Source organism: Echinops telfairi, unplaced genomic scaffold, assembly GCF_000313985.2.
Source record: "Echinops telfairi isolate 266 unplaced genomic scaffold, ASM31398v2 ScPeMD7_7463;HRSCAF=8501, whole genome shotgun sequence".
NCBI lineage: Eukaryota > Metazoa > Chordata > Mammalia > Afrosoricida > Tenrecidae > Echinops > Echinops telfairi.
The window spans coordinates 8,896,031-8,909,051 of NW_022111363.1; positions in this window are offsets into that span (position 1 = coordinate 8,896,031).

Below are 13,021 nucleotides of genomic sequence, written 5' to 3' on the forward strand. Positions count from 1 at the left end.
CTGAATGCTGTTTGATGAGGGTGGGCAGAGAGAGAGGGCCCATTTGTTTGCTGGGGGTTTCTGATTCAGTCCCTGAACTCAGCTTCTGTTGGGGCGAGGTCCGGTAAGGTTAGAGATAGAGCCAAGCGGAGGGTGGGGCGGGGGGGACGAGGACATGCCCTAGTCCCTTGAAGAACCGGCTGAGGACATGCTTCCCCTCTGCACAGCCTGGGAACTGACGGCTCCTGGAGAAGGGGCATTCTTGTTTATGGAAGAGGTCTCTAAGGGTTTTAGCAAAGTGTATTAGCTTATTTTTATCACCTCTCTGCACTCGCATCACCAGGGAAGCATATTCAAACGCAGCATGTTGGCTATTGCCCAAATCCCTTGGCTGTGAATCTCAGAGGTCCGGGAATCTATATGCCAACCAGATTTCGGGGTAATCTATACGGACAGTGGGTTACGCAGTCAACTCTCCCAAGTTCAGACTTAGACCGGAGGGACCGTGATGAAGATATTTAGTGGACCCCTTGCCTTCTGCGACTGCTCATGTCAAAGTTTGCGGGGTGGGGCTGATGAGGGCCAGACCCCTGCCTGCCCGTTGCTGTAGTGAAGGGTGCAACCCAAACCCTTTTCTCTCCCAAGATCCTCCTGAACTTTTCTTCCTTCAAAATAAGATTTTATGGGGTCTCCTTAAGAATCACCAAATGGCCTCAGATTGACTTGTATAAATACTAATGCCCTTTCCCCCAAGCTGGGTGCCAACCCAGTGTGTTCCTCCTGCCCTCCTCCCTGTGAATTATTGCCTTTTATTATGCAAGCACCGAGATCCGATAACCCAACCGCTCCTGAAATGTCAAGGAGTGATTAGTTCAGCCTGGTAGCATATCACAGTCCCCGAGGCTGGTTGCCACGCACACCCTGCTGTCAGGGGCATAGTGACTATACTGATTTGCTTTCTGGGCTTCCCAAGAACTCCAAAGTTTGTTGGGGTGGACAGGCCAGTGGTGCTATGCTTGTGGGCGAATGAGTCCGTTGTCTAGCCCCAGCTGCAAGGCTGGGTTGTTTCTTTCTAGAAAATGCAACGGTCATCCTGAACAAGATGGAGGGGAGCCCAGACTTGAGATAAACCTCCCCATTCCTCATCCCTGTCATGGGAGGCAAAGGGGAGCGCAGGATGTGAGAAACATGATCTCACACGCTCTAGGGATGGACCTGCCAAAGAAGGCAGGCTGGTCTGAAGTCACGGCTCTTGGGCTACTCAAGTATTGAGGAGGTGGGCAGGGGGACCCCAGGCGTGCGGAGCATGGTCTCTGGCTCAGCTGTAAGTGACTTGCATTTTGGGGTTGAGAAAGAAGAGCACGCTGAAGGTCTCCATGTATGTGTGTTGTCTGTGATGAAAACTCCTTCAGCCAAATGTATTCCTCCTGGGGCTCACTCTTTTTTGGCCTGCCATCCCTCCCTTGTGGCTCCATCCCTATGAATCCCCTATAGTGAGAGCACTTTGGTCCCTAGGAGGAGAAGGGTGGCAGCAGCAACACTGAGGTTTTAGAATGCCAGTGCCCTAAGCTGTAGTCCTGGGATCAACGTCTATATCTGCTGGCCATAGCTCTATGATCTGCGGTCTTGAAAACAAATTTGCATAGCTACCCCGTCTGTTGCATTTCCCCCGGGACATAGTTTTCAGGATTCAAGAGTCCTTGGGGTATCTGGGCCCCTCAGAGGTCATCCTGGATGTCCCTGAGTCCAGGTGGGACAGCTTAGTCCCCAAATATGGCAGCCTTCCCCTGGTATGAATTTTTTCCCCAAAAGGAGTAGTGCATGGTGGTTTGTTGTTTTGTTTTGTGTTTGTTTGTTTTCAGCTTCAGGAACCCAGTGTCCGCTTTCTAGTTGCAGGGTTCAGGCACTGGATTCAGCAGCCACAGCTTCTCCATCCTCCCAGGAGTGCTGCTTAGCAGGAGCGCCTCCTGCGTAGAGGGAATGGTGGGAGACCAAGCAGCAGGAAGGACTCCGCTTGGCTCAGTGTCTCAGCTGGCGTTCTTCCCTGTAGGTGGCCTGTTCTTTAGCTGAACCCCTACTTGCCATGTATTGCCCCCCTCCGCAAACAGGGTGCCTCAGGGTCCCGAGAGACTGCTAAGATTGGCATTACAATGCTGCCGGAATCCGCCAGCGCTCCGGGATACTAAGTGGATCCACTACAATCTGCCAGTTGCTCATTTACCACTTCTGGGTGGTAGACGGATATTAATTAGCTCCAGCCCTTCTAATTACTCTAATAATGCTGGAATCCAACACGAACACACCCTGATTCTCACCTGCCCCCCTGCGCAAGGTAATTGAAGATTTCTTTCTTATATATATTTTTTGAACAATGGAGCCATATTATTTAAATGCACAGGCTTGGAAAATAGCTTGATTATAGTGTCAGTGCATGTGGGTGGAGGAGTAAAACTACAAGATTCAAACGCTCAGCTTGCCTCTGTTTGGGTCCATGAAAGAGGGAGCAACTTGCCCTTCTGGATTGCACATTCCCTGTGTCCCTGTCTCTTTGACCTCAGTCTGATAAAGGGTTAAATTGACACCCTGGCAGCCAGGATGCCCCCTGGGAGGGTGGAGCCTCTTTTCTCCCTGGGAGACACGGGCACTGTTTCTCTACCAAACTGCTACTGCCAGGCCCCTGCTGGCTTCAATGTGTGGGGAGGAGCCAGAGATGACGCACTTGGGTCTGGGGACTGCCCCCTCCCCTGGATGGAAGAGGTTGCACAGCTGGCCCCAGTGTCCCAAGAGCAGAGATCCTGGGATTTGGAAGAGGGCGGGCCAGTTCATGGAGATGGGAAGTAGACTCTCAGGGGCCCCTGGCAGCAGCTGCTATTAAATAGCACTGTGTGTAGGCATCAGCTTAGTGTGCTGTCTGGTCCATCTTCCCGAGATCCGCCAGTACCTGCAAGAATCATCACTTTTTTCAGAAGGAGACGAGGGAATTCTTCGTTGTCTTCAGGGATGACAGGGAAGGAGGGAGGACCAGGCTTTCCCTGGAGCCTCCTGGATGATGTCAGCCTGTTCCCAGGCAGAGAGCCGTAGATGGAGTGGGGTAGACCAGGGTCCCTGGGCTTCACCAGTACAAAGGGGACATCAGAAAGTCCCTTATCTTTCATTCCACTTTACCACAGTTTTTTTTCCAGGGAACCCCCTCGGGGCTCTGACCGGCTTTCCCTGGTCCTGCAGCTCAGCACAGGACAGCAGCTGCAGCCCCAGCGACAGTCCCCTGCAGATGTCTGGGAGCCGAAGTGGGTCCTGGGGCCAGCCATTTGCCAACCCTGTCCTTTGGAACGTGCCTGCCCTTCTCGTCCCCACCCCCGCCTGCGTGTTATTGTTTGGGTTCTAAGTGGCCCAGCAGGGAAAAGGCATTAGAAATGAAATTATTTTTGTTGCACGCTGTATAATTGCCTCCTCCTCCTTCCTGTTACCCCAGGCAGCAACATCACTAGCAATTCCCCGGGAACCCTCGGCCTGGGAAAGCAACTCACTCCCAAGAAGGCTGCCTGAGCAAGGGCGGCTTCTGACAAGTGGCCCTGCTCACTAGTCCCTTCATCGCTGGCCGAATCACAGCAACAGCCCCCATTTATCCTGCCCTTGCTGTGTGAGGGGGGTGCTCCCTGGGAGGAGTGTCTCGGGGGCATTTTTCATTTCATATACCTCTCCTCCAACAACTCTTAGCAACTAGACACAATTCTCATACCCATTTCGCGGAGGGAACTACGTTTAAGATTTCCAGCGGCTGCTTCCTCCAAAGTGGGCAGCCGGTTCCTTCTGTAGAGTCTGTTCTTAGTCTAGGAGCTCTGCTGAACCCTGTTCACTTTGGATGACGCTGCTGGCCTTTGAGATACCAGTGCCATACCTGCCAGCATCACAGCCACACACAAGCCACCACAGCACAACAAACAGACAGAGAATCCATCCGAGAGAGATTGACACCGTGGCTGCACCAATGGGCTTAACATAGGGACCATTGTGAGGATGGTGCAGGACCGGACAGTGCTTTGTTCTGCTGTGTGTAAGGTCACCTGGCTCGATGGCACCTAACCTAAGAACCCAACAACAGTGGGAGATGTAAAAGGCTGGAAGGCTAAGGGACTGGGACAGAGTCAACAACAAATAGCCCTGAATGATTCTCTGTCCTTGGACCTATGGAAGTGGCAGACGGAGTAAGAAAGGGCGGTGGAAGGAGCTAAGGATAGGAAGGATCTTTCCTCCCTAAACCGAAATGACAATGAGCTTTACACGTGCCAGAAACGTGGGTGCGGCAGGGCGAGGGAGCTGAGGGAGCAGGGCAGATGGACTGACTTCCTGTGAGGGGGAGGACTGTCTTAGATCACCAGCGCTGCCCTCACAAGAAGGAACACTCAAGGTCCAGGTCCTTCCTTGTCCGGAGCACTGTGAGGTGCCTGCATTCCTCGGTGCTCCGTGGAGGTTCTTGGCACAGGTTGGCATCTGTCTTCCCATTTAACTTGTCTCTCTGTGCCTTTTCTTTTTATGTCTCAGAAGTGACTGGGTTTCGGACCAACCCTACTCTGGCCTGGCACCATTGGCACTGCAAAAGAAAACCCCTATTTGATTGCCAAATAGAGTTATCTTTCTAGGCAGAGGGGTTAGGACTCTAGTACTTATCTTGGTGGGACCAACAATTTGGTCCATACCAAGGACAGCCTAAGGATGCTTCTGTACCTGCTGTGGGGAGGCAGGCATCAGGAATGAGCCTGGGCAGCACTGTGGGCAGAGGAGAGATGGAAGCAGAGGGTGGGCAGGCCAGCGATGCCTCCACATTTGATGGAGGGGTCGAGGAAGAGGCGTGGGCTAGAAACTAGTAATGGTTGTGGTTCAGCTGCAGAATTAGTCAGAACCTGTGACCGCCATCGCTTTCTCTCGGTCGCATATATTTGAGGTGAAGAGGCTGTCCAGAGAATTAAACCAAACTTCTGCCAACATTGAGACCATGGGTGCTGCGTTTCTCGTTACCACAGAATGCAAGGTTGCCACGTCTCTTAAGACTAAGCTTCTTGATTTTGCGGAGAGGTGAGGGATGGCGTACAATCCAGGGATGGTGCCTGGGAGCTATCTTGAAGGACTCGTTTGATTGGTGCCTCCCTGGAAGGCAGAGACAGACAAGGCTGGGGTGTTTCTGTGCAAGCTGCTGAGCCTGTGCATCGCTTTTGTCATGTAAAAAGGCAGGGAACTGTTCAGATGCTGCCTTATGGGGTCGTTTCTAAAATTCAGCAGCGTGGAAGACTCCACCCAAATGATTGCATAAGGATTTTTGCCTTGATTGAGTGATGGGACTTTTAGCCCATGCTTTGGGCTTCACTCTGGGTTTTCTGAATGCCAGGCACCCACATTTGAATTCCTTATTTAAATCTTTCAACAGCAATGCCGTACAATTGTTAAGCCCACATGGGTTAGACAGAAGGGCCAGAATTTGCATCCTAATGCAAGGTAATTGAAGAGTCACCTGGAGCAAGTTGATTAACCTCTGACCTTGTGTTTCTTTTCTGGAAATGGCAATGTTAATACCTGTTTCATTGGCTTGTAGGGATTAAGGTCATAGCTGTAAGACATTTGAAAGAGTCCCTGGCAAAAATCAGTGTGAACTAAATGAGTGTGACTTTCGTTGGGAAGAAATTTGAGGAGGGACGCTGGCAACTGTAGTTCCTTGGTGCTAATCCAGCGTTGGTTGCTGTTGGTCAGTGCTGCTCTCCAATAAGTTCTGACTGTCCGCAAACTAGTGCCCAACAACACCAACGCTGCCCTGCTCTGTGCCATCAGCTATGATCAACTGTGTTTCGATCCCACTGTTGCAGCCACCGTGTTGACCCATCTCGTTGAGGGTCTTCCTCTTTCTCACAGACCCTCGACTCTATCAAGCAGGATGTCCTTCTCTGGCAATGGTCAAGCTCTCAACTGCTAAACCAGAAGGTTGGCAGTTCAAACCCACCCCGAGCTCAGAAGGAGAAAAGACCCCATGATCTGCTCCCTTCAAGATTGCAGTCTAGAAATCCCTCTGGGGCTGTTGTACTCTGCCACAGGACTCAGACCCAATTCATGACTCAACAGCACCTAACAGCACCAACCTTTGTTGGGTGCTTGCCGGCTTTCTCCTCGTCATGCACTATGCTAAATTCCCTCTTCTGATATTATAGCTCTGAAAATAAGTAGGTTGCTCATCCTTTCCCCCAAATCGAACCAACACGTCTCCCCAGCGGTCTCCATTTATCTGGCACCGACCTTCACCAGCCCTCGGCTGTCAGGGTCATTTCTCAACTTGAAGGAGAAAGGTTAGAACTTCTGGTCATCCTTTCCAATGAGCTCCCATCTCACCACATGCAAGCCAAAAAGAAGCACTGGTCTTCAGGGGCTGGCAGTCAGGGACTCCTTCTCCTTCCTGGTTTCTGGTTCTTTCAGCAGCTTCCTGATGAGCAGCCCCTGGGTTTGGTGCACTCTACTAGACATGGGAAGAAAAGGAGGGAAAACAAAGGGGCTCGAGGATAAGAAATGGTGGGTTTCGTTTCCTCCAGTCTGGGGAGGGGGTACCCAACCCTAACAGAAACACGAGATGGTTTATATCACGAGCAAATGCCCACCTGTGCTTTGTATGAGGTGTGGGCTTGCCTGCTCGAGAAGGATGAAGCACCTGGGGCTCTTTAATACAGAAAAGTGCCCCCTCTCTCTCCCTCTGGCTTTTGTTTCCCCTATGAATGCTTCCTGGGGGAAGACTATTTCCTAATGGACACTTCTATTCCTGGCTGTGTTAGTCTGGGTAGACTAGAGAAACAAATTCATAGAGACACTCATATGTGTATAACAAAGAGGTTTATATACAAGAGCAATTGAATATTGAGAAAGCATCCCAGCCCAGTCCAGATCACATCCCTAAGTCCTGTGTTAGCCCATATGTCTGATACCAACCTATGAAGTCCTCTTCAGACTCAAAAAATGCATGCAATGACGCCAAATGCAAGAAGATCACAGGCCAGTGGGTGGGAAGTCTTGTGGATCCAGTGGCATTGTAAGCATCTCAGCCCTGGCAGGGGTTTCTACACGGCTTCTCTAACTCCGAGGCTCTAGCATAGTTCCATGTGTCTTGTCAGCTGCAATGTCTCACAGGGAGGGAGCAGAGAGAGCAGAATGTCTCCTGCCTCCAAGGAGGAAGACCGGAGTTCCCAGAATCCGCAGGAGAAGGCCATGCTCACACAAAGGCCTCATTGGCTATGACCTGATTGACAGGCTAGACCCCATCCCTTCACGCTGCATCCTCAAACTGATACCAGATTATGTAACTACCACACTGGCTAATAAACAGCTTGCTGCGTAGTAACAATACTAAATTTCCAAGGACACACAGGCTTTCTGTTCCAGGGACATCGTCCCATGGCCACAGGGCCACAATGTTCTTGATTCCTGTGCTCCCTCAGCGCTATCATTCATTTATGGCAGGGTCAATAAGAGAAGTGTGTAAGTAGGTAGAAACTAATCTCTTGGGCTCTAAGCAGAGGATGTCATGGACTCCTAATTGGTCCTGTGCACAACTGTCCCTAAGCCATATGGAGACCTGAAGTCCTGGGGTCATCTTGGATAACTAATGCTACCAAGGCCTGCCTTGTGGACATTCAGAGATGGTTGGTCTTCATAGATCCATGCTGCCTGCCAAACATCCTGCGTTACATTCTGTGGTCATCAACCTCTGTGGTGGCCCTCCATACTCCCTGCTTTCTGGTATTCATGGAATTGTTTAGCCTCCTCCTACATTAGGTAGTGCTGACTTACGTGTCAATGCCAAGAGAATGCCAAAGCGAGAGAGTGTGACTTCTGAGGAGCGGCCATAAAAGGTACCACAGCTTCCACCTTATTCAATGTTGGATCACTCTTTCTGGGAAAGCCATCTGCTGGGTCAGGAGGATGCTTGAACAGCCTGTGGAAAGGTCTTCATGGTGAGTCACTGAGGCTTCCTGCCAACAGGCATGTTAGGGAACCGTCTTGAAGCAGATCTTGGAACGTTGTGCAAGTCTTCAGGTGACTGCAATCATAGTCGAGGTCTGAAACCCAACCATTGTGAGAGACCCGAGCCACCCAACTAAGGTGGCTGAATCCTCGACCCAGAGAAACTGTGAGATCGATCATAAATGGATGTTGTTTCAAGCTGCTCACTTTGGGGTCATTTGTGCTATAACAGAAGATAGTAATATCCTCTGAAAGTACTCTCCATGAAGTTATTCAGACTTGTCCTCTGCAATGACTTAGGGTCTTTTGATGACCATGGGTTCAAGAGGGACTTCCTTTTGTGAGCTTCAGTGGCTGCCCCCTGACAATGTTACTGTGCTGTCTGGAGGCACTCGGTTCACACATGATAGTCCTGCACTCACTCAGTCACTGTCTTTCCAAACCAGACCTTGCATTTGTGTGTTCTGCCTTCTGATACACACTCTGTCCTGAGTGTCTTCTGGAAAGGAGGGTGTGTTGGTCTGGGTTGGCTAGAGAAACAAATCTAGGGAGACTCCTCTGTGTGTAAGAAAGAGTTTTATATAAAAGAGCAATTGGATACTGAGAAAACATCCCAGCCCAGTCCAGATCAAGTCCATAAGTCTGATATTAGCCCAGATGTCCTATACTAGTCTATAAATTCCTCTTCAGACTCATGAAACACATGCAATGATGCCGAATGCAGGAAGATCACAGGCCAATAGGTGGAAAGTCTTGTGGATCCAGTGGCAGTGGAAGCATATCAGTGCAGACGGAGGTCTCCACGTGGCTCCTCCAGCCCCAAGGCTCTAGTGTAGCTTCATGTGTCTTGTCCACAGGAATGTCTCAGAGGGAGTGAGTGTGTCTCCCACCTCCAGTGAGCTATTTATCTCCTTAGCACCTCCAAATGAGGTCGTCAAGCTGCAACCTGATTGACCAGCTAACCTCCATCCTATTCACTCTTAAGTTTCAAATTGACAACAGATTATGCAACTCGCACAGAGAGCATTCAAAATGCATTTCCTTTTTTTAATTCTCTAATTGATCAAAGATTTCCTGGGTACCTGTTATGAAATAGGCACTCACCTCAGTTCAGATACCTCAGTGGGGAAAAAAGCAAAGATGTCCACTCCCTGCCCCAGTAGGGGAAGGGAAGACAGTGAACCCTAAGTATCAAAAGTAACTCATAGGGCACGAGAACTGGTCTTGACTCACCTAGCACACCAGAGGAAGGTCAAGAGGAGGATGTAGAATGTGTGGCTCCTTGTCTCCATGGACAACTGCCTCCTTTGCCATGGGACCAGAAGAACTAGATGGTGCCCAACCACCTTGACTGAACATTTTTATCAAAGGGTTTATAGAAGACTCTTAATCAAGGAGGAGGAAGATACAGACTAGATGTTCAAATTCTCACAGACTCCAGATGATTCTGGAGCTGTGGAAGCTGGATGAACCCCAGAAGCTATTATCCTAAGATTGCCTTTAAACTTTAAACCAAAATAATATCCCCCGAAGTCTTCTTCAAACCAAACGACAATTTGGTTTACTAGTAGAAAAGGCCTGCCTGGAACATTTTGATGCTGTCAGAACTATCCACACGGGATCAAATTGCGGACAACAACAGAAAGGTTAGATCGGAAACCGTGCAGGGACAGCAAGTTTAGGTTAACCAGGGAGGAACGAACGAGTCAGAAAAGGAGAGCGAGAGTTGTGCCACGCCAAGATGGTCATCAGAGTCACGGAGTTGTCTCGTAGAAACCACCACATCGGTGCCTGTTTGCAGGGCATTTTCTGAAGAACAGTAACTGACGAAATAGAAGGAGGGCTTTCGAGTAAATTACCAGATCTGTTACAAGGGAAGGAGGACTTGAGAAAAGAAAAACTAGCCCAGAGTAAGGGTGAGCTGGAATGCTAGGGGTTGGGAGGAGAGGGGAGTTTGCATGATTACCCAGGGGGTCAGAGTTGGATTCATTGAGAAAGCCACATTCGTGCAAAGTCTAAAGGACCTGGAGAGAAGGGCATTCTAGGCAGGGCAATCAGCCAGTCAGTGTGCATAGTTAGCCATCTTTAATAAATGTCTCATTCCCCACGGAACGATGGTCACAGTGGCAAGACTGTGCTTTTATAACTTCCCTTTAACTTTCAAAACCCATGAGGCAACAGTAATCTCATATCTGCAGAGCACATTCCCATCCACTGTCTCTGCGGGTCCTCACCCCCACCGAGGTCGGTATCGTGGTCTCCCTTTGCAGATGTGGCTACTGAGGCCCAGAGAGGTTCAGGAAAACCTGCCCAGAGTCACAGAGCTAAAAGGTACCGGAGCTACAGGCTGGTGACATAGATCGTCCTCCTTTCTTTTATTTCCTATATTGCTATCTTAACACTCGATGTGAATCTTCCAGTTGGGGGTTTCTTATCTTCCCCACTAGACCAGTTCCTTGAAGCAAAGACTATGCCATGTATGTCTCTCAACTGCAGCCTCCTGTGATCCCCCGTGTGACCTAAAGTAGTGCTGAGTACTTGGTAGTCTCTTGATTTATTGAATGAGGAAGGAGTGAGTGAGTGATGGCATGCTTCCTTCCCAGAGCCACGTTCTCGTTCCCTGTCCTTGATGTCCAGCAAGAGTGGCTGGCAGCATCTGAGATATCTCCCACTGATGTAATGGCTCAGCACGAAGCTTCGTGATGTGAGTTGCTGACTGCTACTCCTGGCCACCCTCCGTACCACCCGTTCTTCATGGTCATCGGTCTGCTCACGTCCATCTCCGTAGTCCTTATGCTTTTGGCGTACCTTCCACCTGGACAGCCCACTTCCAGCAGGATGCACGTGAATGTCCAGGTGTGATTCATGGGGTTTTCATTGGTTCATTTGTGAAAGTCAGTCACCGGGCCTTTCCTCTTAGCCGGTCTTACCCTGGACGTTCTGTGACTCTGAGCCAGTATTTGAAATACTGGTGGACCTGCTTCCAGCATCAGAGTAATGCAAGCAAGCACAGGGGGACAAACATGCCACACGGGCACAGGAATCATCTCCGTGACCCGCACTCCACTTTCTCCCTCGCCATCTCTGTCTGAGTAGACTCAGCTGTGGCCACGTGAGGGTTGACTGGAGATTTCAACAGCCATTGAGGAGCACAGAAGGAGGGAGGTACTGAACCGCTGGGGAGCCTCCTTCAGTCGGGCACACACACAGAGAAGAGGGTGTTATTGCCTGAGCTGCCAAGGAAGCCCAAGCTTGATGTGTCGTCCTCCGTCAGCCGGGAGCCTGAAGACAGACAGGAGAGATGCTGTTTTTGGAGCCCTGGGTCACAGCAGTAGTTTGGATTGAGGATTTCGAGTGTGTGGAATCAGACTATTCCTTCATTTAAAAGTTTAGAGATAAGCATCATTCTTATTCTGGTACCCACCACAAAAGCAGGATTGGTTTAAGCCTACTGTCTTTCCTGAAAGCCATGTGAAAATCTCAGATACCTACTCCCTGCTCCTCCAGCTTCCATTTACCAGAAGGATCCAGAACATGAACTTGAAAAGCACACTGGTGTAGTAGGTTCAGATCCTCGTCCTACCAGGAAGCAGCTGTGGGACCTTGAACGAGGTCCTTTGAGAACCTTTCAGAGTCAGTCTTTTCCTCCACAAAACAGGCATAAGCAGGTACTTGCTTCAGAGGGTCTTGTGGGAAAGAAAGAAATCATAGGTCGAGGGCTCAGCCCATCACCCAACGTGCCATAAGCTTTCAGGAAGCGCTCATTGTAGATGGGGCAGGCGGTGTATGCTCAACTACTAGCCAGACGATGGTGGTTTGGACCCATCGGGTGACGTCCAGGAAGACAAATCTGGTGACTGGCTTCTGTAAAGATATCAGCCATCATGGGTGACAGCGGAAGCCCCAAACTCATTTGCAGAGTCCCCTTGGGGGCTAAAGCCTCCATTGAATTCCCTCTGCCCATTGACCACGGGTCTGAATGAGCCGGGCCCTCAGACAGAGAGTGCACTGAAAAGTGGGTCACTGAGATCGGGTGAGGTTGAAATCTAACATCTGATCATTTGTTTTCCAATTTGACTCATCTTTAATTTGTTCTAGCTTCTATTATCTTTGGCTTTCTGTTGGGTTGGGGTGTTTCTGTGTTTCATTTTATTGTCATTGTTGAGGGTTTTTTGTTTGTTTGTTTGTTTGTTTTGTATGATTTTCTTTATATGAAATCCAGGACAGGTAAAGATATAGAAGTAGTAACTGGATTAATAATTCCTTAGAGTAATGCCAGGGGAAGTGGGGGGTAATGGAGAGCCAATAATAGTGGATACTGGATGAAGGAAATGTTCTGAAAGTGGTTAAAATATATTAAAACCAACGGTACGTGAACTGTATGCTAATAAAGCTATTATTGGGGCGGAGTGGTGGTGGAGCTCACAGCCAAGAGAACTCAAAGAAGTGCTGTTCTACTCCGTGATGTGTGGGCCATGGGGTCTCTGAGTCACATCAATTTGGCATCAGGTTTGACGGTATTTTTAAAAAAATCATGATTGTTAGCATCATAATTAGTAGGAGGCACAGAAAGCTCCAGAGGAAACGTCCCATGTGTGTTTCAAACATTACCTCTTACTGAGGGAAGAAACCCATCCTTGCAGATGAGCAAACTGGACATGTGACATTTGACCGAGTGCCATCCCTGGAAGATTCCAAGGTCTCACCACAAGACAGTGGCAGAACTACAGGAAAACAAACTCTCGTCAGGGTGCAGTACAGCACCAATGAAACATACAACTCTCCTCTGGTTCTTTAATGCTTCCCCCCACCCACCCCCACTATCATGACCCCAATTCTAACTTACAAATCTGGCTAGATCAGAGCATGTACACTGGTACAGATAAGAGCTGGAAACACAGGGAATCTGGGACAAATAACCCCCTCAGGACCAATATTGAGAGTAGCCATACCAGGAAGGTAAGGGAAAGGTGGGGGGAGGAAGGGGGAACGCATCACAATGATCTACCTAGAACCCCCTCCCAGGGGGATGGACAACAGAAAAGTGGGT